The 11112-nt window shown below is 35.4% G+C and overlaps 1 pseudogene; it reads right to left on the reverse strand.

Annotated features, from left to right (window-relative positions):
- Positions 1–774: 774 nt before the first annotated feature.
- Positions 775–3313, reverse strand: LOC103680389 (annotated as a pseudogene).
- Between the last annotated feature and the right edge of the window lie 7799 nt (positions 3314–11112).

Genomic DNA, 11112 nt, shown 5'->3' on the forward strand with positions numbered 1-11112 from the left:
TTCCCTCTGTCTTGAACTTAGTTAAATTCTCTCTTTTTGCCAGTGTCTTCTTGCATCTTCTTACTTTGTTATCGTTTAAATGAAATCTTGAGAAGGAAAAGATATAAATGCATTTACTCATTCTACTATTTGAAACTAAAAGTCTGATTGGGATTTTCTGAATATGTGGGTTAAGTGGAGGAGAACCAATATTTTCATAATGTAGAGTTTTCCAGTCAAAATCATAGTATGACTTTCTGTTTGTTCAGATTATTTAATATTTGGTACATTTTTAAAAATTATCTTGATAGATGTATGAGGTTTGTTTTTCACATGTCTTTGTTTTTGCTTGTGTGAATGGGGAATATTTTTTTCTAGAGAAATTTATTATTGGTTTGTGCTGTTGCATCATAATTTTTATTATTAGTTTTTGATAATTTTGATTTAACCTCTTTAATTAAACTCATGTTCATTCATTAATTTTTCAACTGAATACCTTGTATGTTTAAAATAAACTGCCTACTATCTGCAAAAAAAAAAAGACAGTTTTGATTTTTCCTTTCTGATATTAAATTTTGGTTAGTTGCCTGGATATATTAGCAAGAGTTTTCAGTACAATAAGAATTATTAGCAATGAATGAATGAGTAGAAGAACAAATTCTTATCTTAAAACTGTCTCATGGGAATGCCCTGATATTTGGTCACTAATTATGATGTTTCCTTAGATTTCTTGGAGAAATTGTTTATAAGTTTATTCCTGGCTTACCTGCAGTTTAGGGTTTGTTGTTTTTTTCAGAAATGTAGGTTGAATTTTGGTAGTTATTTTTCACCCTCCATCATATGCTTGTGTTTTCTCTTTTTATTTTCTTTTTTCAATTTTAAATACAGTTTTATTTAAGACATTACATTCCACTTACAATACAGTGCTTTTAAGTGCAATGTGTATTTCCTTTCCCTGTGCACATACATCATATTAAAATATCAACAATGTCCAGTTTTTTACTATAGCAGCTCAACTTTAAAACTTCCATGGAATTTGCTACAAATTTGGGTCCTTCAAATGTTTTGTGTGGAGAATGTTAGACCTATTCTCAGGTTGGTTTATTCAACCTTTTCAGTGGTGGGCCCAGAAGAGGCACCACCAGATGGAGGAGCTTCACCACCAGGGAAGTTCCCAGGCATCCTTCCTGACATGCCTCCTGCACTCTGGTACAGCTTGGTGATACTGGGGCTTCAGACTTTCTCCAGCTCTTTCTGCTCATGTTCAAATTCTTCCTTCTCTGCAGTCTGTCAAGTCAGTTGATGATTTCATTACACTTGTCAAGAAGCTTTTGATTGCCTTCATTGTTTTTTTGCCCTGAAGTTTTTCATCTTCAACATCTGCTTTTATGTTGGATGCATAAGATTCAAGTGAATTCTTGGAAGGCACCTTGTCCCACTGCTTCTCATTTTCAAGTTTGTAGTTCTCAGTTTCCTCAACCATCCCTCAATGTCTTCCTTGCTCAAGTGACCCTTGTCATTAGTGATGGTAATCTTGTTCTCTTTTCCTGAACTCTTATCCACAGCAGAGACCTTGAGAATGGAATTAGAATAAATATCAAAGTGACTTCAATCTGAGAAATGCCTTGCTAAGTAGGTTGTTATCCTTGGTCATGCCATGCTCACCTTCATAAACCTGATGAGCACACCAGGCTGGCTGTCAGAATGGGTAGTGAAGGTTTGCATCTGTTTGGTAGGAATGGTAGTATTGTACTGGATAAAGACAGTCATGACTCCTCCAGCAGTTTCAAAGCCGAGAGAAAATGAAGTGACATCCAACAGCAGCAAGTCTTGAACATTTTCAGATTTGTCTCCAGAAAGGATGGTGCCTGGATAGCTGCACCATTAGCAATAGCCTCATAAGGGTTGATGCTCTTATTTAGTTCCTTTTCACTGAAGAAGTCTTACAGAAGTTTCTGAATCTTAGCAATATGGGTAGAACCACCCACCAGGACAACACTGTGGATTTGACATTTGTATAGCTTGGCATCCTGAAGGGCTTTCTCTGTCGGGTACAGGGTGCCATGGCACAGGTCAGCATTTAATTCTTCAAATTGGTCGTGAGTAATGAGGTATAGAAGTTGATTCCTTCATACAGAGAATCAATCTCAATACTGGCCTGGGTGCTGGAAGAAAGTGTATGCTTAGCATGTTCACAAGCAAACAGTACAGAGGTGTTGGACTGCCTTCTTGTTCTCTCAATGTCCTTCTTCTGGTGCACTTGAACTCTGCAATAGAATGGTTGATCATTAAGTCATCAAAGTCTTCTCCACCTAAGTTTGTATATCCAGGTGTAGATTTGACCTCAAAGATCCCATCTTTTTTTTTTAAGATTTTATTTTTTTATTTGACAGAGACAGACAGCAAGAGAGGGAACACAAGCAAAGGGAGTGTGAGAGGGAGAAGCAGGCCTCCCACTAAGCAGGGAGCCTGATGCGGGGCTCGATCCCAGGACCCTGGGATCATGACCTAAGCCAAAGGCAGACGCTTAATGGCTGAGCCACCCAGGTGCCCCAAGATCCCATCTTTAATAGTGAAGATTGACACATCAAAAGTGCCACATCCTAAGTCAAAAATCAACACATTCCTTTCAGCTCCAACTTTTTGTCTAACTCATAAGCAACAGAAGCAGCAGTTGGCTCAGTGGTGATTCTAAGTACATTTAGACTGCAATAATTCCAGCATCTTTGGTAGGCGGATGCTGAGAGTCATTAAAGTAAGCAGGTACTATGACAACTACATTGGTAGTAGTCTTCCCAAGGTAAGCCTCTGTGATTTCCTTCATCTTTGTCAAAACCATAGGGGACACCTCTGGATAGAAACTTTTTGTTTCTCCCTTGTATTCTACTTAAACTTTGGGTCTGCCATCATCACTCACACTATGAAGGGCCAAAGCTTCATATCAGATTGGACAACAGCATTGTCAAATCTACATCCATTCCGGCATTTGGCATCAAAACCTGTGTTGGTGGGGTTCATTGCAACGTGGTTCTTTGCAGTATCACTGATCAAGTGTTCAGTTTCAAAGGAGACATAACTTGGGGTGGTTCAGTTTCCCTCATCATTGGCAATTATTTTCACTTTCCTGTGCTGGAAAACACCCACATGAGTAGGTGGTGCCAAAATCAATGCCAACCGCAGGTCCTTTAGACAGTTGCTTCCATGTTCCATGCATGACTGCATGCTCAGCTTACAAAGAAACAGCAATCTGGAGAGCTAGTGCTGTGTTCAGTGAGTATTTTTTCTTTTTAATTTGCTGAATTGTACTTCTAGCCTATCTTTACAGTATCTTCAAAGTTAAATATTTAAATTTAGTCTTTCTTCTCAATCTTATTGGATCCCAATTGCTAATTTCATTTTCTTGATCTTCACAGAACCAGATTTTGGTTTTATTGATCAAATAGTATTATTTTTCTATTATTTGTTTTTTACTTTATTAAATTATGCTTGTTTACCTTTGAATAATTTATTAGTTTCTGGTGTGTCTTAGTTATTTTACTTTTGGTCTTCTTGTTTTCCCCTGGGTATTCCTTTAAGGAAGCTTGCAGGTTCTGACCTTCCCAACAGGACCTAACGAGGGAGCCCCAGGCTTTCTCACCAGATTTGGGGCAGAAGGCAAAAGGGGGGGGGGAAGCAGCACCATTTGGAAGCTGTCATCGCAGAGTTGGGCTCCTTAGTATACATGTGTAGATATTTATGTCTCAGGGATAAATGCCAAGTAGGGCAGTTGTTTATTATGTTTAGTTTTTTTAAGACGCTAAATATAAACTTTTTCAGAGTAGCTATAACATTTCAAATTCCAACCAACAGTATATGAGAAATATAGTTTCCTCACAGCCTCACCAGTATTTGTTATTGCCACTATGTTTTATTTTGACTGTTCTAATGGATGTTTACTGACATGTCATTGTGATCTTAATTTGCATTTCCCTAATGGTTAATGAGGTTGAACATCTTTTCCTGTGCTTATTTGTCATCTGAATATTCCCTTTAGTGAAATGTCTTTATGTATTTTTTGCCCATTTTCTAATTGGATAGGTTGTTTCTTTAATGTTGAGTTTTTTCATATATTTTCAATCTAAATCCTTTGCCAGATATGTGCTTTGCAAATATTCTCACCTAGTCTGTAGCTGGTCTTTTTTATCCTTTTAGTGACATTGTTCACAGTGGAAAAGTTTTAATTTTGAAGAAGTACAATTATTTGATATGAACAAAGACATCCCTATTTATTTTGATTTTGTTTGTATTTTTCACCAACATTTTATAATTTTCAGGATACAAGTCCTGCCTATGTTTTGATAGACTTACACCTAAATATTTCTTTCTTTTTTAAATCAAGTATAAATTATATTTTAAATTTTAGTTTCAATATGTTAATTTCAAATTTAAAAAATATAGTCAAAGTCTTAAAAGTTTTTATTTAAATTCCAGTTAGTTATTAGTTTCAGGTGCACAATGCAGTAATTCAACATTTCCATTTTTCACCCAGTGCTCACCAGAGCAAGTGCACTCCTTAATCCCCATCACCTATTTCACCCATCCCTCACCCACCTCCCCTGTGGTAACCATCAGTGTGTTTTCTATAGTTAAGAGTTTGTTTCTTCATTTGCATCTCTCTTTTTTCCCCTTTGCTTGTTTCATTTCTTAAATTCCACATATGAGGAAAATCATATGGTATTTGTATTTCTCTGACTTATTTCCCATTGTACGGAACCACAAAAGACCCTGAATAGCCAAAGCAATCTTGAAAAGGAAAAACAAAGATGAAGCATCACAATTCCAGACTTCAAGTAATATTACGAAGCTGTAACTATCAAAACAGTATGGTAGTGGCACAAAAAACAGACACATAGATCAATAGAACAGAATAGAAAACCCAGAAATAAACTCACAAGTATATGGTCTTTTAATCTTTGACCAAGCAGGAAACAATATCCAGTGAAAACAAGATAGTGTCTTCAACAAACGGTACTGAGAAAACTGGACCACAACATGCAAAAGAACTATGTATTTCTTACACATAGATAAAAATAAATTCAAAATTGATGAAAGACCTAAATGTCAGACAGGATACCATCAGAATCCTAGAAAGGAACATAGACATTAACTTCTTTGACATTGGCCATCGCAACTTCTTTCTAGGAATATTTCCTTAGGCAAGAGTAACAAAATCAAAAATAAACTATTGGAACTTCATCAAAATATAGTTAATTTTTATATGTTAATCTTGTGTTCTAACAACTTTTTGAGCTCATTTATTAGTTTCAATTTTGTTTGTTTGTAGAATCATTGGGATATTCTGTGTAGACCATCTTGTCATCTGCAAATAGAAACGGTTTAATTTTATTTTCTTTCCAAACTATATGTCTTTCATTTCCTTTTCCTGTCTTGTGCTGTTTGGAACTCCCAGTCCTGTGTTGAATTACAGTGGTGAGAGAAGGGATCCTTGCCTTGTTCTCAATTTAAGGGTGAAAGCACATTCAGTCTTTCACCATTAAATATGATGTAAGTTGTAGTTTTTCTACAGATGATCTTCATTAAGTTGAGGATGTTTCCCCCCTACTTCTAGTTTGCTGAGAATTTAAAAATCATAAATGGTTGTTAGATTTTGTAAAATATGCTCTTATTCACCAATTGATATTATTAAATAATTTCTCTTTAGCTTGTTAACATGGGGGATTGCATTGCTTGATTTTTGAGTCTTGAACCAGCTTCATATACTTCGAATAAAACCCAGCTCACATATTATATATATATTATAATAAAACCCAGTTCACATATTATATTTCTCACACGTGTTGGATTGGTTTTCTAATATTTTGTTGAAGAATTTTGCACATGAGTTCAAGAGAAATATTGGTGTGTGTTTTTCTTTTTCTTTCTTTCTCTCTTTCTTTCTTTCTTTCTTTCTTTCTTTCTTTCTTTCTTTCTTTCTTTCTCTTTCTTCTTTCTTTCTTTCTTCTGTCTGTCAGTTGGGAAGTGATATGTCTTATTCTCTTTTCAAAAAGGGATTTATCTTAAAATTAGTGTTAATAGTTTAGATGTTTGGTATACTTGGCCTTATAAAACCATAAAGGTCAAGAGTGGGTTTTTTTTACCCCCCCCTAGAAAAATATTTTTGCTATAATTTCAGTTTTATTGATAGCTTCAAAGCTATATAGATTATTTCATTTTGGATGAATTGTGATCGTTTGAGTTAGATTTTGAGGAATTGGTCCATTTCACCTAAATTGTCAAATTTATGTGTATAGAATTCTTCATAGTATTCCCTGATTATCATTTTGAAGTCTTCAGAATCTTTAGAAATACCACCAGTTTCATTCCTGATATTGGTAATCAATGTGTTTTCTTTTTCTTTTTTTTTTAATTGTTATGCTTGCTAGAAGTTTGTCAATTTTATTGATCCTTTTAAAGAACCAAACTTTAGGGGCTCCTTGGTGGTGCAGTCATTAAGCATCTGCTTTCGGCTCAGGGCGTGATCCCGGCATTTTGGGATAGAGCCCCAAATCAGGCTCCTCCGCTAGGAGCCTGCTTCTTCCTCTCACACTCCCCCTCCTGTGTTCCCTCTCTCACTGGATGTCTGTCAAATAAATAAAATCTTAAAAAAAAATAAAGAACCAAACTTTAATCCATTGATTCTCTATTGTTTGCTTGCTTTAATTTTAATTGATGTGCTTTTACCTTTATCATTTCCTTTCTTCTCCTTGTTTTAGGTTTGCTTTGCTCTTTTTCTTCTAATGTCTAAGGAGATCAGTTCCTTGTTACTAACTTATGTATGATTTTCCAGGCCCAACCACAGGCAATTAAAAAGGCTTTACCTGCTCTCCCTACAGCAGACTTGGTGCATAACAAGTGCAGTGCATTCCCTAAAGGGAGTTGCATTCAGGACTCAGGGCCCCTAGGGGGCTGTGCTCTTACACACAGCTGCATTGCTAGCCTGCAGACACTTCCACTCAGAGGCCTTTTGATCCGGGCCTTCAGCCAATGCCTTCCTCAAGTGCCACTTCTGAAACCTCCTTATCAGTGGAAGGAGAAAAAGAATTTTGAAGACACTTTTTCTCCACTCTAGCTCAGTACTTTTCCACTCCTAAGTGCCCCTTCAATCTTCCTTAGGCCCTTTGGTTTTGTAAAATGCAGAAGACTTTTGTTCAGGGCTCCCTTAGCAGTGAGAAACAAACTGAGGTCTTCAGAGGGGAGGGGGGTGGGGGGATGGGATAGGCTGGTGATGGGTAGTAAGGAGGGCACGTATTGCATGGTGCACTGGGTGTTATACGCAACTAATGAATCATCGAACTTTACATCAAAAAAAATTAAATTAAATTAAATTTTAAAAAAAGTAAATATTAAGCACTGTAAGTTTCTCTCTTAGCACTGCTTTATCTGTGATCTTCAAATTTTTATATGTTGTCTTTTTGTTTTCATTCAGCTCAATGTATTTTTGTATTTCTCTTGATACTCTATGAGCCATGAATTATCTAAAAGTGTGGTTTTCAGTTTCTAATCAGTTGGAGATTTTTCTCTTATTGTTCTCTTATTGATTTCTAGATCTATTGTCAGAAAACTTTATGATTTCAATTTTTTTACTTATTGAGTTTTGTTTTATGGCCAAAAATACTGTACACATTTATTAAATGTTCAGTGTATTATTTAAAAGAGTTTATTCTGCTTCTGGAGGATATCTTGTTCAATAAATGTTGATTAGTTCCTTTTGGTTGATGGTGTTACTGAGTTCATTTTTTTACTTGTAGATTTTCTCTCAATTGTTGAGAGGAAGGTGTTGAAGGTGATGGGTATTAAGGAGGGCACATATTGCATGGAGCACTGGGTGTTGTATGCAAACAGTGAATCATGGAACACATCAAAAACTAGGGATGTACTCTATGGTGACTAACATAACATAATAAAAAATTTAAAAAAAAAGAAGTCTCAAATTGTAATTGGGAATTTGCCTATTTCTTCTTTTATGTCTCAGTTTTTTTTTTTCTTTGCATAATTTTCATCTTCATTATTTGGTGCATTTACTTTTAGGTTTACTATGACTTCTTAGTGTATTGATCTTCATCATTAGGTAATGCCACTTTCTGTGCATTTTTTTTGCTCTGAAATCAAAATTATATATTAATATTATCTCTCCTACTTTGACCGATGTTTGCATGGTGGCTTTTCCATCCTTTCAACCTACTGATATGTCTTGTAGACAGCATACAAATAAATCATATTTTTGCTCTTGACACTCTATGTCTTTTAATTACTATATGTAGGCCATTTATATTTAATGTAATTATTGCCTTTTTTAAAAAATTTTATTTATTTATTTGACAAAGAGAGAGACAGCTAGCGAGAGACTAAGAGAGAGGAACACAAGCAGGGGGAGTGGGAGAGGAAGAAGCAGGCTCCCAGCAGAGCAGGGAGCCCGATGCAGGGCTCAATCCCAGGACCCTGGGATCATGCCCTGAGCTGAAGGCAGACACTTAACGATCGAGCCACCCAGGTGCCCCTAATTATTGCCATTTTAAGGCATACATATATCATTGAATTTTTTCTTTTGTTTGTTCTTAATGTTTTTTGCTCTATTTTCTTTTGTTGCCATCTTGTAGTTTATTTAAATATTTTTAAAAACAAAATTTTCATTTATGTACAGTGGTTTTAAGTGGTTTAAGTATGTCTCATAAATTTCTTTTTTATAAATGTATGTATATTGGTATTGTATTATAGATACATAACTTGTCAGAGTCTACTAATATTGACATTTTACCAGCTCAAATGGATTAGATGAAATTTATGTTCCTTTAAACCTCCCCCATTATAATATAGTCATATTAAATATCCTCTGTAAATATATTGAGAACCCATCAGATGATGTTAAAATTTTTCTTCAAACATCTAACACAATTTATAAAATTCAAGAAGGAAATTCAAAGAGAAAAAAAGTCTATTGTATTTACCCCTATCTTTACTCTTACTATCTTCCTTTTCTGATATGCTCATATTCCTGGTTTTTATCACTTCTTTTCTGTTTTGAGATCTTTCCTTAGCTATGCTTTTACAGTAGGTCTTCTCATGATAAGTTCTCTTATTCTCCCTTCATCTCATGATGTCTTGATGTCCCTTTCATTCCTGAAGCACATTTTTACTGAATATAGAAATCTGGATAGACAGTTTTCTTTTTTTTTTTTTTTTTTTTTTTTTTTTTTTAGAGAGAGACCACAAGCAGAGGGAGGGGCAGAGAAAGAGGGAGAAGCAGACTCCTCGCTGAGCAGGGAGCCCAGTGCAGGACTCAATCCCAGGACTCCAGGATCATGACCTGAGTTGAAGACAGACACTGAGCCACCCAGGCACCTCGACAGTTTTCTTTTAGTACTTGAAAACTGTGCCATTTCTGTGGTTCCTAATGAGAAATGTACTGTCATTTAAATTGGTTTTCCTTTCCAGGTAATGTTTATGTTTTCTTTTGCTGCTTTCAAGACTTTTTCTTGTCTGCAGTTTTCAGATGTTTTAATAGGATGTGCCTTAGTGGAGATTTCTTTTGGTTTAGACTGTTTGAAGTATGTTCAGTTTCTTGAATCTGTATGCTTATATTTTAGTCAAATTTAGGACATATTTAGCCATTATTTATTCAAATACTTTTCAGTCCTACTCTCTTTCTTCTTTCTTTCTGGGACTCTAATGATAAAAAAATAAGATCTTTTGTTATAGCCTTACAGGCCCCAGAAGTTCTGTTCATTTTGCACAGGCTATTTTTAAGTGGTTGTATAGATTGAGTAATGTCTATTGTTCTATCTCTAAGTTTCTCTTGTATTTTCCTTTCTGCTGCTTATGCCCTCCTTTGGGGTTTTAGTTCAGTTATGGCCTATTTCAAGTCTACAGATTGAATTTGGTTCTCCTTCCTATCTTCTATTTATTTGCTGAGATTTTTTATTTTATTTCTGAGGATTTCTGCTTTTTTATTTGTTCCAAGTATGTTCTCAATTGCTAACAAGTGTTTTTTTCATAATGGCTACTTTAATTTTTGTCAGAGAATTTTAACAGCTGTGCTCTTTTAATGTTGACATCTGTTGATTCAGTTTGGGATCTCATTTCTTGGTATGATGAGTGATTTTCAACTATAATCTGTGCATTTTGGATGTACAAGTCTATGGATATTATTTAAATCTTAAGTTTTAGCAGGCCTCCTGTGATGCAGCTCCTTCAGATGAAGGGGTTGCTTCCGTGTTACAGCCATATAGGATGGAAGTCCCAGTTCTCTGCTCAGTTTTCCCCTGCTAGTCCTGATCCTGTTAGATCCTGAGGTATCTAACAGTTGTCCTTCTACCCTATGCTTTTCAGAGTATTTTTATGTTTGTTTTATACAGACTGTAGGTTTTTTGGTTGTAATTGAAAATATAAGGATAAGTACGTAGTTTATCTTTCCAATATTTATAGTCAATAATTTGTTTATAATTTAAATGCTTTGAATTTCATTGTCAGGTAATAAGATCAATGGCTCATATCTTCTTGGTGACACTTGGCCCTAAACACATTGTCTGATAGTAATATTGAGAGATTCTGCCTTTTTGTTTCTATTTGTCAATAAATCTATGTTCCTTTCTTACAAACTGTCTTGTATCCTTTTCCTTTGTTCTGCTCTTACTGTATTTGTTTTGCAAATACAAGTTTCTATGTCTCTATAAAGGCAGTTCTAGTCAGCTTTATTTTTATAATTTATACGATTCAATGTATCATTTCAGAGCTGCCATATGTAATAATCTGTTTGTTTTTCTTACTTTTCCCCCTTCCTTTTGTTAAATTTACCTTTTTTTCTCCAAATATTTTATTTATTTGTTTATTTGACACAGAAAGAGAGAGCACAAGCAGGGGGAGTGGCAGGCAGAGGGAGAGGGAGAAGCAGACTCCCCACAGAGAAGGGGAAGCCTGATGTGGACCTCAGTCTCAGGACCCCGGGGTCATGACCTGAGCCAAAGGCAGTTGCTTAACCAACTGAGCCACCCAGGAGCCCTAAATTGACCCTTTTAAAAAAAGAATTACTGCTTGCTGTCTTGTAATTTGGCAGTGTTCCTATCTTGTCTTATTTTACTAGTATTTATCTTATTGCTT

The sequence above is a fragment of the Ursus maritimus genome, unplaced genomic scaffold (genome assembly GCF_017311325.1).
Source record: "Ursus maritimus isolate PB19 unplaced genomic scaffold, ASM1731132v1 scaffold_107, whole genome shotgun sequence".
In the NCBI taxonomy this organism is placed as follows: Eukaryota; Metazoa; Chordata; class Mammalia; order Carnivora; family Ursidae; genus Ursus; species Ursus maritimus.